Source organism: Dryobates pubescens, chromosome 17 (genome assembly GCF_014839835.1).
Source record: "Dryobates pubescens isolate bDryPub1 chromosome 17, bDryPub1.pri, whole genome shotgun sequence".
NCBI classification, from domain to species: domain Eukaryota; kingdom Metazoa; phylum Chordata; class Aves; order Piciformes; family Picidae; genus Dryobates; species Dryobates pubescens.
Genome location: NC_071628.1, coordinates 22,090,659 through 22,106,470, shown reverse-complemented (window position 1 = coordinate 22,106,470; position 15,812 = coordinate 22,090,659). Strand labels below are relative to the sequence as shown.

Genomic DNA, 15,812 nt, shown 5'->3' with positions numbered 1-15,812 from the left:
CAGAGAAAACATGTTACAACTTGTGAGCTTACGGTAAGCTTTTCACCTACATGGTTTTCCTAGCACCATACAGAACGTTAGCAGTGACCACCAATGTCAGCGGCTCTAATCAACAACTTACAACAGTTACCTTGATATTCTACTCTCCTGTTTAGGCAAGACAACATTTAGGAGTCATTTAGGCAAATAGCACCTCTCCCTTATTTTTCTTTAAATGAACGATTTAATCAATTCCTTCATTTGGGAAGTAAACAGCTTTTGATAAATATGCTTCCAAGGAGATTTTTAAAAGAGCTGGGAAGTCACAAACAGATTTCCTAAGAAGTTGAGACAGTATGTTTGCCTCTTTGCTCATTCTCTTGCTGAAACAACCATAAGGCTTAGCAATACACAGTGAATGCTGTTGTTTCAAAATAACCCTGTATTTACTTTCATGGTTGATGTATGTTCTAAAATTTAAGGAAATGCAAGCTTTGGGTGCATGAATGAGGCTCGACCTCTTATCAGCTACTCATTTACACATGTATGGAGCAGGGTGAAAGTATCTGCTAGCAGAAAGGTCAGGCAGGAAAGCCTGCAGATTCCTTGCTCTGCAGTTCATACCTCCTGCCCAGGCTCCTCAATCACACACAACCTGCTCTGGCTGCTCAGGTGAGGAAGAGGCATTTGGCCACAGTCCAAGAAGTTCAGGAAGCCTGTGAATAAGTTGTCTACATGAGATACCCTAAAAATAAGGTAAATCCATCATGAAATGAACGCATTAGATTAATCATGGAAAGTTACTCATGGAAAAACTGGTAATTCACTTTTTGCATACTTCTACATTTTAGAGCCCAAAATGAGGTTTTCCTGAAAACACACTGGAGCAGTAACTCTGCCAGGAAGACGCTTCATCTGGATAAATCATCTTAGCTGCTTTACAGACAAAACCTTTTAAGCCAATGTGAAACTAGATTAAGAGCTCTAACTAGTCAAAGCAACCAAATAAAATATCCACAAGTAGTTCCTGCTCTGCTGCACCGCTGGAATCGAACTGTCTAGATGAGGTTGTAAGTCAAACAAAAGTCACACAGAAATAAACGTATCTGATTTGTTACAAAAGCTGTTGTTCAGCTGGCAATTTTGTACAAGTGTAAGTAAACTTTCTAACTATAGAACTTAACTATTGGAAGTCCATAAAGTCTTGGCTTCTAGAACAACTGTGTGTTCTTCCCTTCCTGCTCATACATTGTGTATTATTTTAGCCCCCAAAAATCCGAGAACAAAGTGCTTTAACAGACACTGAACAGCCACGACTAGTAAGGGGAAAATTTTGGAGCCCTTTAAGAAGGGACTAAAGAAGAATGAAAGCCAAGCTCTACAAAATAAAACGGGAAGAGCCCGAAGTAAACAGAAACTTATGTTCTCCAAGAAAGGACTCATATTAAATTGGAGGTCAGAGACCCACCAGGCAACGCTCCTCCTCCTCCCAGTGCTCACCTAGGAGCAGCTTGGCCGTTCTGTGTTAGGTACCAGCTGCCTGCTAAATAACTAACCACCGCAAGATACTTACATCTTTTCACTTGTCGTCCCCATGCAAATCCCAGCTCGGTTTCAACTCTAGCCACAATAAAAACAGGCAAACTGACCAACCTAACTAGAAGTCCAGAACAACCTTCAAGAGAAAAGGAAGGAAGCAAAGCCTGAAGGCAGGCTGGAATATGGCTATACACGTACACACTAACGCGTAAAGCCTTTCATGTCAGAAATTCGCGGTAATGACAGAGAGAGGAGAGCCCTGGCAGAGACCGCATCCCCCGGCACCCGCAGCGACTTTTCCAGCCCTAAGATTCCTAGAAGGTGCCCGCTCCGCTCGGCGCTCCCCAGCAGGCTCCAGCACACCGTACTTAGCGCAGGGTCACGTCGCAAAACTTCCAGCCGAGATGTGGGCAGCAGCGAGCCCCATGCTGCCGCGGGCCCCGGGGGTGGTCGGTGGAGAGCCGGGGGCCCAACGTCCAACGCAACTGGGGGCGAGGGCGTCACAGGGCCCCGCGGAGAAAGGACCCTGGGCGCCTGCCGGCGTCGATCAGACCCTCTGGGCGCAGCAGCGACCAGCGGCCGCCCGCCGGCGCCACGGCAGGACGGGGCGGAGGAACGGGGAGGGACCCCCTCAGGAGAAGAGAGCAGGCGGCGGTTATGCCCAGCCGCTCCGCTTACGCCCGCCGAGCCGCTCTGGGCCCCTTCCCGCTGCCCCCGCCCGGGGCCCCGCTAAGGAAAACCGAGCTGCCGGCGCGAGCAGGACGCGAGGCCGCCGCCTCACATCCTCCCCCTCACAGCCCCCATTCGCCCCCGCACTCGGACCGGCCCCTCACCTGGCGAGGGGCTCCCCGGGCCCGCGGTACCTCCCACGGGCAGGCGACGAGGGGCGGGCGACGAGAGGCAGGGTGCAGCAGCAGCAGCTACACTGACAAGGTTTCGTCACGGGCCGGCTGTCGCCGGGCCCCGACGAGGAAACGACTCCCGGGACGGGCTGCGACCGCCGCGCCCGCGCGCAACAACTAACTCCGGGCGCCGCCGGCCGCGGCCCGGCCCGGCCTCGCCCCGCCCCGCGCGCCCCTCCCTTCCCCACGCGCCCCGCCCCGCGCACCCCGCCCCTCGCGCGCGCTCCAGCGGCGGAGTGGGCGGCGCCCTGACCTCCGCATTCCGCCCAGCGGGGCCGCTCATTGGGTGGAAAGTAGAAAGGGGCGGGGCGCCACTGCGGGTGGCGCGAGGCCGGCTGGCTGCCTGAGGAGCCGGTGTGAAGTGGGCAGACTACAGCTCCCAGCGTGCCTCGCGCGTGGCGCGCCGGAATGTCCTTTAAAACTGTCCCCCGTGAGGATGCGCGTGCGTATAGAGACTGTGTGCTTCCGCCTTACGGTAAGAAAATAGTTCCCCGTACGATGTTTGAGCTCCTATTTTGGGCTGCTGAGCGAGGAGGGTAGTTGCGGCTGCTTCTGGCCTAGTTATGGGTTTTTCTGTGAGGGGTTTCTTTCTAGGAACGCGAGAGTTGCGTTGAGGCGAGGGCGGAGGATTCTAATCTCTCTGGGGGAGTAGTGATGCGGCTTTACGCGTGAGGAGGCGGCAGCGGCTGCGCGGGCTGAGGGGAGCGAGCTGTGCTCGGCGACCCCTCGGCCCCAAGGGAGAGCCCTCTTCGGCAGGTCAGTAGGGAGGGCCACGGCCGCTGGCCCTTGTCTTCTCTTCTCCTAATTCGGGGAGGGGGAAGAAGCTTCTGCCGCGACATGCAGCCTTGAGGCGGCGAGCGGTCCCCCTCGCTGCGCTGCCGGCGGCCCGGGGCCGGCCTTCTCCAGCGGTCAGGCCCGGCAGGTTTCGCTACAGGCCTCCTGTCCTCCCTGCACCCCGAGTTTGCTGGCGGGACGCCTGCGTGCTGTGGCCCACCAGTGAGAGAAGCTGTAGGGTTCCGCAGCACTCGCGTTGTGTGAAGGTGAAGAGCTGGGTGCGGGCCTAGGCAATTGGCCTTCTGTGTTCTGCCGCATTACCCTTATCTCTTACCTTGGTTCTTGCAAAGTGATAAGAGGCAATAGTATTTGGTAGTTCTTTAGTTCCATTTATTTTTTCATTGTGGCCACTTAATGTTCTTTTGTCAAGCAGGTCATTTATCATATAATGGTTTTCCAATAGGTTTGTTGCCTTTCCCCGAGGAACTAAAGTTTAGTATCACTAAGGTGGCAGAAAGCCCCAACCCAACTGAAAACACAAAAGCCATTCAAATCCTCTGAAATGCCATCACTGGAATGAAATTCACCGGGTCCTACTGCCCGGAGTGAAACTGGTCAGTGTTGTTTCACGTTGGTGGACCTTGGAAGAGAGCTAGGAGTAGAGGTCGAGCTTGTTGTTGGAGAGAAAGAACCCCAAAATTATCTTGGTGCGTGCGAAAGCTTGGTGTAACTTGGTCATAATTTAGTGGCCGCTAGGAAAATGAGGGAAGGCATTCAGTAGGGAAAAGGAAAAGGCAGTTTACAGAGAAATAGAGCTTCTGCTTGCTGGAGAAGTGACCTCCAATTTTATTTAGCTGTAGCAAAATAACCTTTTAAGTATGCATCCCACATTTATGTGTATTGATTTATTAATTGTATACAGATACTACTGTACTTGTATGTGCATTATGAAAACATATGCAGAAATTAAGGAAGAATAAGAGAAAGATGAAATAAACACTGAAAATATTATTTATTACCATTACAGAATGCTTTTGTCCCACATGTCAATGGATTGTCTTGCATGTGTGACTCAACTTGGAGACCGTTTTATTAGAGTACTTGGTTTCAAAATTTGGTTAGGACTCCTCTCTGCTAAGCAAATAGAAGCTGGATGTCATGTTAGTGCCACTGCAGGGATATGTTATCATTGACTTACAGTTATTGTGTTTTTCAGCAAGTAATGTCTTGTTAGATCTTTGAAAACTTTTTTTTTACCTTCTTTTTTTTTCCCTTCCTGTGGTAAGTAAGTTGTGTAGGTGGACTAAGCTTGGCTAAGGCCATGTAGTGACAGAACTGGGCACAATAATTTGGGAAAGTCCTGTTCTGGCAAGTTTGTGTATGTTATTCTGAAGTGATCATTCTTCATTTCACAGGAGCATAAACATAATCAACTGTTGAAAACAAAGAATTTGTTTTCATGATCTGTTTGTTTTGTGTTTTGTGTTTTTTTTCAGGTTTGTGTGTTTCTTAATTCCAGGCCATAAGTGTAATGACAGCAAGCTTATCTGCTGATGGAAGCTTATTAGTGAAATGTCATCTTATCTTTGTTTTCTCACACACCCACGTTATATACTTGTTAGAAGGGATGAGGTACTTGGCATTTCTAGAGTCACTGGCAAATACATTAACTTTTGACTCTAGATTGAGGGGGAAATGATTGAATTTTTTTCATGTCTTCAGAAACACAGCATGTCTCAAAATAGAAGTGGCGTTTACTAATTCCAAAGAAATCTGGGCTTAGAAGTTGTGCCTCAGCTTAGTCTTCAAATTCCAAAGTCAGACAGGGTACTGACAGTTTTCAGAACAGAAAAACTTGAAGGTTGTGTGATCTGACCCCACCATGCTGATTGTAAATTATCTTTGTCTTTTGGTTGCTTGTGGTGAGATATGTGATAAGGGGACGGGTGCACCTCTTATGGCTCAAAAGGGAGAAGGAAGATCATATTTCTTATACTGATGTTTCTTTGGGACTTGACAATAGGATTCAGTTCTTCTGTGTGTTCCTGACTGTTAGGGAGTGACTGTAACAAATTCTAGTTCTTTGCAACAAAGCAACTGAGAGGAGAGAGATTCTTATTGTCTTCTGTTTTCTGTTCTTGAAGGACATTTTCCCTTAAGAACCCCAGGCTTTCTGTGGCTGATGGCCAGAATGGAGGTGCTGCTAAACTTCTGAATGAGAGCGGAGACTCTGCGCTGTGGTTTTGCTTTGTACTTGCATCACAAAGTTATACTTGGTATCAGAGCACAGGAATAGAGGTAATTGTAAACTGATGTATTCCATTTACCTTTGTAAGCCTCTGTTTACAATGTATGTAAATAGAGAGTCATTTACTATCAAGGTGTACCAGGTCAGCTTCTCACCTTGCCAAAGCAAGCTCAGCCTTCCCTAGTAAGTGCTTTCCTTTGACCAAATAGGGATTGTTTTAGGGCAAGGTCTTGGATTAGATTTTTCTCAAGCTTACCACTTCTTGGGACAAAGGTCATAGGCAAATTTAGAGAGTGTTTCCCTAAAACAGGCTTATACAGCTTGAATTCTTGCTGTACCTCCTGGCCTCACCAGACCGTGGTTGAAAAACTGTCACTTTTGAGAAGCTTCCCTGCACAACTGAAAAAGCTTACCTATGCAGTGTCACCGAGCTGTGCACAGAGCTTTGCTGGTATTTTTGAGTACTGTGGTGTGTGCTGTGAGCAGCTGTTAGAGCACAAGGTGAAGAGGCTGTGCTTAGAACAAAGGGCATACTTGTCTGATTCTGATCTGAGAGGAGAACTTTAAAGAGGTGTACATGGTCTGCTCTGAGGACAGTAGGCAAATGAAGGCAGGTCATCTTTCCTAGCTGTTTCAAAGCATTGGGCATAAGGTGATGTGTTTTTTTTCTACCTTTGTTTGCTGAAAACCAGTAATTGACAACACATCTGTAATCCAAACGAACTTGTTTTGGAGGACTGGACTTTGTCATTTGTGGAGAAATAGGCTGGGTAATAATCTCTGGCATCATGATGACTAGGGCCATAACTAACTGTTGATCAAACGGTGAATTCCTTATGTTAATGTCCTGTACCAGTGTTCAGAATATGCTGAATTGTGCCTGACAATATATGGAAAGAGAAAGTGTCAGTCTCCATAGTTAGAAGAGCCATGACAGAACAGGTTCTAATGATAGCATGAGACTACACAACAGAGAAAACAGATCAACACCAGCACAGTACTGAAACTGGTAAACTGTGAACCTTCCTTCACACTTGTGAGTCTGGAGTTTGCTAACGTCACATTTCTGCCAAGACTGAGGGGCAGGGGGGCTGTTCCCAGTACAGGATAAATGGCATACAAGGTAAAGGAAGAAAGCTTGGTGTAAATTTTAGTTGTAAGGGTTTTGGTTTGTTTAGTTGATTTTGTTTTTTAACTGGCATTCAAAGTTTTTTCTGTGATACAGTGCTCCTTTCATGTCCTACTTCTCCATAGCTTCCTTTAACAGGAAGCACAATCTTCCTTCTTTTTGTTTTCGCTTGTCTAGTGCATTGACAAAGGCATTTTCTAATACCTAAAGGATAAAAAAGGCATGCCTTACTGAAGAAAAATATTCCATTTAAAGCCACCATATCTTCAAACACACTAGTAGCTTGTTGAAGTATCTTATTAATCACAAATTCTGTTGGAATTTCTAGAGCAGATGAGTAAACCTTTGGAGCTTCCAGAAGTTCTGAACTGTACAGGCATGTGAGAATGGTCTTATTTTTCCTTCAGGATTTATTTCTTATTGAACAGGTTTTACATTGGTTCTTACTGCTCAGATCTGCATGTTTGTGATTGTCTCAAGAAAGGAGGGCTCTAAAACAGGAGCCAGAGGTTTGTGGTTCAAAACAGAGTACCAAAGCAGTGATAATCTAAGGGAAATGTAGAAAACTTAGTGGAGTCAGTGGAGCATTAGAAGTGTCACTGTTTCAATTGGGAGTTTGAACTTCACCAATGCAAAACTGGGTAATAACCAGAGGAGAAAGTTGTCCTTCACGTGCCTGGTTAGCAACGTGGTTGTATAAAAGCCATGACATAGCAGTTTTTCCTCAGTCCTGCCATCCAGTCAGTTACTACCACAGGGAACCATAAAAGCCTTGTGTGGAACAGATTTTGGGTGCATGCTGCATGTACTGACTCATGTCATGCCAAAATGAAATCAAGATAACCAGCATTTGCCTAAATCCTCACTGTTTCGATATTGTGGGAAGCATGACAGAACAGACCAACTGCTCTTCTGCTGACTTCAATTAAGATAAGAAACTATATTTGCTGCAATTCCTATAAAATATGACAACCTAGTGCAATAAATATCCTGTCTTAGAACAAATAAATCACAATTTGTGGAATTCAAGATCTGTTTCCAGACTTATGGAAACGAGTCTCAGCTTTCATGAAGAAAATAAATGCTTAGCTTTAGATTGGGAAGATGAAAAACCTGAGGATGCTTAGTCAGGTTGAGATAATCCTAATTTATTTATTTTTTTTCTGATAATCATGTTTCCTCCCACTTATGACTATTTTGGGGCCTTCAGTTACTGGAATAGTTTCAAACATTCCTCATTTCTGACACCAGACTTCCAGTGAGAGAGCTCAATCTCAGCCTGTAGGATTGTGGAAATGTAAGTTGTTAACTCTTGGCTGCGCTAACAGCATCCCTTTGTCTTCTGCCAGTTGTGATGCTCGCTGGATCTTTTGCTGAACCATTTCACACCTCAATCTGGCATAAACTAATTTACTAAACAAACTATAAGCAGTTCTGTTTCTTTAGCATGATGAAATACATGACTTGTCTGGTCAGCAGAGGTGCCAGGCTCAAGATGATGCTGTATGAGTAGTTAGTAGCTCAATAGGCTTAGGCTGCCATAAAAGTATTGCCTTAGTTAGTGGAGAGCTATTGTCTGCACCTTGTAGCTCTTGGCTTCTCTTCATGCAGGCAGATGACTTTTCTGAATGCTTCTCTTGATGTAATCTGAACACTACAACTCACTACTAGTAGAATGAGTCCAGGAAGCTATCTTTGGTGATTGGGGGTGGCTCATGTAGCTTAAGACCATGCGCCACATGTGAATTTGTGAGTTTCTATGCGCATTCTTTTTGTAAGAAAGCTCTGGTATATATTTGAGCCTTCTGAGTCCTTTCAACTATATATTTGAGCTGGTTGAAGATACCTGGATTCCCCTCTACCCTGCCATTCTCCCAAAGGGAAGAACTAGGGATTTAGAGCAGATCTGTGGGAAGTCCAGTAAGCCATGGACATGACCATTACCAGGGGAGAAAGAAGAGAGCAAGACCTTCCTGACTCTGTAACCTATCCTTAAATCTGGGCACAATAAGAGGCCTGAGAACTGTTCATCTGATGTTCAACTTAATGACCCTGATGTTTTGCCACTTTCCCATTCTGCTTCATCAGCTGTCAGTGTATAAATCACTGTGACATTATCAGGGCTCCATAACCTCTTCACTAACCCCAAACACGTAATTGAAATGTGGAAGCACAAATCTGTGGCAATGCCAGTGACGAACAGTGTGAGCAATCTGGCATTGCAGGCCTAGAGCCTGACATGGTGGTAGGCCATGCTCAGCATAAGTGCAGAGCCAGCTAGCAGTGTAGCAAAACAGTGCTGTGCCTGCAGCATGTAGCTAAAGCAGGACACTGGTAGCTATAAACACAGAAAGTTATCTTGGGACAACAGGACACGCACCTGCATCAACAACCTTGCGTGTCGTTAGTGGTTGGACCGATAATCTATAATAGTGTGATGTGTGGTCACTCGTGGGAAGTAATGAAGCTATGCCAACGAGGCTCTCTGAGCTTATATAAGTTGTAGAAGTTCCCTTGCTACGCACTTTCCTTTCCTTTCCCATCTTCTTCTTTGCTTTACACTACTGTGCTGTACTCGCTATGCTCGCACTATAGTCCTCCAATACTGCAACAATAAAGGAACAATACTCGATCATATTGGTCAGCTGTATTGACTCCAATCTCTGTCCCATTGCAAATCATATTTCTTTTAAACTGGGTATGGAAAAAATGCAGAAAAACTCCTGAATCATATCAGTTTTATCCCTGACTTTTTAAATGTCAACTTAAAGTCATAAATGGTGCCTGATTCATCCTGCTTTCTGAGATGTAATGTCTTGAAACAAAATGACATCCATTTGGAACTTCTCAATTGCTTGGGGAAAGGTAATTTGACAACTTTTAAGAGTTGTGGTTTACAAGTGATGTAGCTTTTTGGTTTTAAATGCTGTACTCGAGCAAACCAGATTTTAGATTGGGTCACATTTAAAGTAGTATACCTTGGGACAAGTTGAGGGTGGGGAAGGCCTCTTTGGAAGCAGTAATATGAGTTGTTGAAGGTGAGTGAGTAATCCAGCTATGACCATTAGCTTTCAGTGAAGCCTTGAGCAGCGAAGCTTGAGGTGTGAGAGGGGTGGAACAGACAAGGCAGAAATACAGGTCTTCTGCAGCTGGCACTGCTACAGCTATTTCTGGAATCTAGGAAGGGTTGCTAGCACACTGGAGAAAGATCAGTCTGAAAACAAGTTAAAGGTATTATTTTCAGTCCTGAAAATGAATGTGGGTGCTGCAGATGTGTACCTTAAAGAAGTTCAACATTTGTCAAGTAACAACTGAATTAGAATTTATTGAGGTAGGCTCTTAGTTTATAGTGTCTAGCCTGTGAAAGTACAGAAAACCCTAAGCGACTGCTGCATTAGAAAGTTGTATACGTTCATTACATGTGTTGCTGCCAGGTGGGATGGCTGCTACAGTGATGCTGCTTCTGCTTTTGATCCTTAAAAGGTGGCTGGGGAACCATTTTGTGGCGTTGAATTCCTCTTTGTGTTTCTTTTTACAGAGGGTAGGTGGCTGATGCTAAGTGGGTCAGTTTGGGTGATCACAGTCACCCCCTCCAGCCTGTGTATGTGGATATACTGCGGCTTTACAGGCAGGAAATAAGTTTGTTCAGTTCTAGCCAAGGAAACTGCCCTCAAAGTACAAAAATCTTGCATAAAATTAGATTTGATGTTCATCTGTTTGTTTGGATATAAAAAGCTATAGAACTAATAACTGCATGTTAAATTTAGCCTGGGGGACTTCACGTGTATTGTTTTGGATGAGTAGTGATAGGAAGATCATCCTAATATCAAAGATATTTTCCTTGAGAAACCTTTTTTGTTAATATCATCTTCATGTTATAAAAACTTAAAACTCATTACAAGTATGAAAAAAGGGTGAACTTTGTTAGAAATGGCTCAGTTGCATTTTCTCTGTAGGAAAATTATTTATATGTTTGGGTTTGGTTTTTTTTTTTTGTAAGCAACTTGCATAATTTTATTGCCAATTTAAAAAACATACGTTCTGTCTCAGTGCCAATTCAACAAAGTATTTCTCAAGGGAATTGCAGAGAAGACATTTATCAGGAGGGCTTGCAAAGCATGCAGAAAATAACAAATCACAAGAAACTTTCCAGCACGTTCTTCAAGTTTGTTCTTGCATTGCTGCTGTGGGGAAGACTATTGTAAGTATTAATATGCAAATAAGGATACCCAAAGGGTTGAAATTTGTGTAGTGAGGAAGAGTGTGAAGAGATGAGACCTCAAATACAGAGCAAAGGCTAGGAACTTTTAAAAATTGCCAATAAATTCAGATTTCATCAGTGTCTGTTTAGGGACTTCAGAAAACTATGTTTAGAAGAACGTCTTTTGTTGATGCACAGTTCTTTATTCTCAAGTCTGAGGTCAGTAAGATTGTCTGAGAAGTGTCTAGAATTGACTTTTAATGGAGAATTTCAAGAATGCTCTATAAATGCAGGAGCTCACTGGTATCTCTCTACTGCATATTTTTTTTCATACAGCTTGTGTGACTGGATCAGTGATGACTGATCAACAGAAGGCTGGGCAAGTGACAAGGCAGGGTTGGGATCCCACAACCTTGCAGCAGTATATTCACTGCAAGTTGTCATGAAAAAGGTACACTAGTCTAGCATGTGCAGATAAATGTTACTCAAAGGAGTTGTCAGTTTACAACAAGAAATGTATCTGCCATGCTTCCGCTATTGAGGCTCCTGTTTCTCGTTCTGGACATGCATGTTAACATTTTTATACCATTGTAATTAAAAATACAGAGATTTGAGCAATTTGGAGGTTTTTGCAGATTAGAGAAACAAGTTTCCTGATGTTAGCTGTGACTTCTACTGCTGAATAACTTAATGCTTACAAGATAAATGAAAGGCAGATTAACTAGCTGAAAGAAGCTAGACAGTACTACAGCAAAAGCTGACGAGGAATTAGAATGATAGTTTATTTGAAGAAACAACAAATCAGTTGCTTTTTGTATGTTAAATGTATAGGAGGAGTTGCAAGTGTATTGTGGTTAAATACTGCAGTGACAGACCATAGTTTTATAACTACTTTTCAGTACTTCAGAGACTGTGGGAGCCTTGTTGAAGCCTATAAGGAGATTGTGATGGGGAAAGAAGGGCATAGAGCTGAAAGGAATTTCATTGCTGAGAGGTTACAGAGAGGTTGATAAGATCTCTTTTTTTTTTTTAAGCTATAGTGGTAAATTAAGGCATCAAGTGTCGGTTCTCACTGTAAAAATGAATTAGTCTCTAAGTGATGTTGTCTTTGCAATCCCTAGCTGAAGCTAATGTGCTTCTAGTCTTCATTTTAGAATTGAATGACCACATTGAGGCTGCAGCATGTTCAAACAGGTGATTGTTGAAGGTATCAAGTGGCAATTTTTTCATTTGTCTCCATCTCTCATTTTTGCAGTCTTTCTCTCGTGCAGATAGGCTTACCCTCAAACGTAAGAGCTCTTGGCCTCACTGGTGGCAACAGGCACTCTGAAATCTGAGCTGCCATACTTGCCTTAAGGAGGAAACATTTGGGGATTCAGGTAGGGCTTGCATATTGCTGTGAAGATGGCTGTGTGCTACTAGCAGCACAAGTGTCTGTGAACATTAATCTAGGTTTGGCACAGCACGTCTGTTCATTTCTTGATGATAGAGTGTAGAGTCCATTTCTTTTCTCAGTGAAACCCCTATTGTGATGCAAATAATAGTATATCCGTGGTGAAGGTGGACATGAGAACTTACCTTTTGCTTGTATCCAAAGAAGAGCTTGTTCTTACAGTATCTTCTTGGTCCCACAGTTGTCTGTTCCCGTAATCTTGTGAGAATGTATGCAGTTCATTATGCTGTGTCCTCCGCTGGAAGGACAGACTATATTGAACAAGTAGACTAATTAGTGGAGTGGCAAGCACAGCAGCCTGGAGCTAAGCTTTTCATTTGAAGAAAAAACCTACTTAAAGCTGCTACTGCATTAAACCTACTTAGAATCACTGAAAGTTGGGCTCTCTGTAGTAAGCCTCACCTAACTCCTCTCTGAAATGGCAGTTTGCCGTTGTTTTTTTCACAATGTGATTGCCGTGGTTTGGATTGGGGTAAATAATGCCTATTGTACTTGGAGCTTAAAGTAAATCTGAGTTTAATACAAAGGGTGAGGGAATTCTTGTGTGGAGGCTGTATAAAGCTGCTATAAGTCCAACTCTAGCTTCAGTAATTGGAGAGAAGATCCTGGATTCCTTGTGAAGCTTGCTCTTCATGGAGTTTTCTAGAGAACAGATGCATAACTGAAAACTTTCCATCTCTGGTGGTAAAGGGAAGAGTTGACTCTTTGTTCTGTCTCTCAAGCTTTGTCAGGACTGGAAGAGCTGCTGTCTGATACTTTATTCCTATGGTGACTGTAAGGAAGTTTTTTCAATTGCTTTTACGTCCTGTCTTCTATTCATCCCTGTCTTTGTCCTGAGAATAAACAGCTCTTATCTATTCAGGTATTGGTCGCCTTCCTAACAATAAAAGAGTAGTGAAGGCATTTGCCAGTTTACTTCTGTGATGACCAGAAGTTTCAGCCAGTCTGCCATGGTAATGTCTGTTGCAAAGGTGACCTTCATTTTGGTTTTGAGTGGGTGTTGGGACCACAAGACTTCCAGCAGTCCCTTCTAGTCTAAAGCAGTCTTTGAGTCATTAGATGTGAATGGTACAAGAGATGTACTTCTTGGGGGAACAACCAGCAGTCACTAACATACTGACTAGAAATTTCACTTGCCTGTTAATGCTTTACTGAGTGGATCTTAGCAAAACTAGTTGAGATCTGCAGATTTTTTAATCATTTTTTTATATCACAAAATGTGTGATTATCAGGTGTTGTAAGGAAAGGTACTGAGAAGGCATTGCAAATAAGGGCAAAATTTCATGGTGATTGAGACATGGATACTTGAGTGGAGGAAAGTTTCAGTGTGAAGTAGATTGTTCTGATTCCTGTTAATTGAACTGTTAGCTCTAAATGTCCAAAAATGCATTTTTTACAAGCTGAAATTTCAAGCAGTGTTTCATAATCAGCTTGATTGTTAAAGTTATTGTTTCAAATTATAAGCTTATTTTATTTGCCTTTCCCGTGCTAAGTACCAAAGACCTAGGTATATTATGCTGTGAATGGGACATACTGGTAGGATCTGATGCAGTAGCCCTCTCTTGTCTCTCAGAACTCTTTATACATTGCAACCTGCTCTTGGGGTGTTAGAGGTTCCAGAGGACTGGAAGCTGGCCAACGTGGTGCCCATCCACAAGAAGGGCTGGTTGGATGAGCCAGGGAATTACAGGCCTGTCAGCCTGACCTCAGTGCCAGGCAAGATTATAGAACAGGTCATCTTGAGTGCAATCACACAACAGTTACAGGATGGCCAAGGGATCAGGCCCAGCCAGCATGGGTTTAGGAAGGGCAGGTCCTGCCTGACCAACCTCATCTCCTTCTATGATCAGGTGACTGCCTGGTGGATGTGGGGAGGCCTGTGGATGTAGTCTACCTGGACCTGAGCAAGGCCTTTGACACCGTCCCCCATAGCAAACTCCTGGCCAAGCTGTCAGCCCATGGCTTGGATGGGAGCACACTGCGATGGGTTAGGAACTGGCTGGAGGCTGAGCCCAGAGAGTGGTGGTGAATGGTGCCACATCCAGCTGGCAGCCAGTCACTAGTGGTGTGCCCCAAGGATCAGTGCTGGGCCCTGTGCTCTTTAACATCTTTATTGATGATCTGGATGAGGGCATCGAGTCCATCATCAGTAAATTTGCTGATGACACCAAGCTGGGGGCAGGAGTTGATCTGCTGGAGGGTAGAGAGGCTCTGCAGAGGAACCTCGACAGGCTGGGCAGATGGGCAGAGGCCAAGGGCAGGAGATTGAACACAGCCAAGTGCCAGGTTCTGCACATTGGCCACAACAACCCCATGCAGAGCTACAGGCTGGGGTCAGAGTGGCTGGAGAGCAGCCAGGAAGAGAGGGACCTGGGGGTGCTAGTTGATGGTAGGGTGAACATGAGCCTGCAGTGTGCCCAGGCAGCCAGGAGGGCCAATGGCATCCTGGCCTGCATCAGGAACAGTGTGGCCAGCAGGCGCAGGGAGGTCATTCTGCCCCTGTACACTGCGCTGCTTAGGCTGCACCTCGAGTCCTGTGCCCAGTTCTGGGCCCCTCAATTTAGGAAGGAGGTTGACTTGCTGGAGTGAGTCCAGAGAAGGGCAACGAAGTTGGTGAGGGGTTTGGAACACAAGCCCTATGAGGAGAGACTGAAGGAGCTGGGGTTGCTTAGCCTGGAGAAGAGGAGACTCAGGGGTGACTTTATTGTTCTCTACAACTACCTGAAGGGAGGTTGTAGCCAGGTGGGAGTTGGTCTCTTCTCCCAGGCATCCAGCACCAGAACAAGAGGACACAGTCTCAGGCTGCACCAGGGGAGGTTTAGGCTGGATATTAGGAAGAAATTCTATACAGAGAGAGTGATTGGCCATTGGAATGGGCTGCCTGGGGAGGTGGCGGAGTCACCATCACTGGAGGTGTTCAGGAAGAGACTTGGTGGGGTGCTTGGTGCCATGGGTTAGTTGTTTAGGTGGTGTTGGATTAGTTGATAGGTTGGACGCGATGATCTTGAAGGTCTCCTCCAACCTGGTCTGGTCTGTTTTATTCTAATGGGGTTTACATTGACCCAGCTATCACAGAATTACAAGACTAACTGCTGTTCCTTATCAGGAAGCAATAGGAGAGGTGAGGAGCCTGTTTTGAGAACTATGAAGAATCAGTGTGTGCTACTGTATGACAGCCAGGTAAAGGATTACTTAAAGGTTTACTTAAGGTTTTCTTAAAGGTCTTTTTCTGAAGAAGCTATTTTAACACAAAAGGCACATCTCAGCTGGGCTTTGTACTGAACCTGCTGGATTCTTTTTAGTGCGCTTACCATGGAGATGTGGAATGCCATGGATTTATTTTGTCTACAGTTATAGATAGATGACCCTTTCTAGAGGTCAGGAAAGAGTTCCAGGCTGGGAATTAGCTGTTTTGGGAGACTGGTAAAGACCAGGAAAGCCAAGCTTTCATTACCGTAATAAATGTTTTGTCTCAGGAGCTCCATAGCTTAAATATGATTGCTAAAGTTTTCATAAAAGCTGAATAATTTCTGTGTTTAAAACTTAGGTTTGAAAAGCAATGTCATGCTGTTCTGGGAGATGTGGAG

General features: G+C 44.6%; 2 protein-coding genes across 5 annotated transcripts in view; one reads left to right on the top strand and one right to left on the bottom strand.

Moving 5' to 3' along the window:
* Positions 1-2,572, bottom strand: part of PEAK1 (pseudopodium enriched atypical kinase 1) — a 135,129-nt gene extending 132,557 nt beyond the window's left edge. For both annotated transcript variants that reach the window (XM_054169281.1, XM_054169283.1), the window contains exon 1: positions 2,352-2,572. The gene's annotated coding sequence lies outside the window, so the exon portion shown is untranslated. The remainder of the gene's footprint in view (positions 1-2,351) is intronic.
* A 522-nt stretch (positions 2,573-3,094) lies between these two features.
* The window catches only part of HMG20A (high mobility group 20A), a 38,596-nt gene continuing 25,878 nt past the window's right edge, over positions 3,095-15,812 (top strand). For 2 of the 3 annotated variants that reach the window (XM_054168897.1, XM_009906993.2), the window contains exon 1: positions 3,095-3,176. The gene's annotated coding sequence lies outside the window, so the exon portion shown is untranslated. Of the gene's footprint in view, positions 3,177-5,392; positions 5,493-15,812 lie in introns of those variants that run through there. The other variant, XM_054168896.1, reaches the window with a different exon arrangement.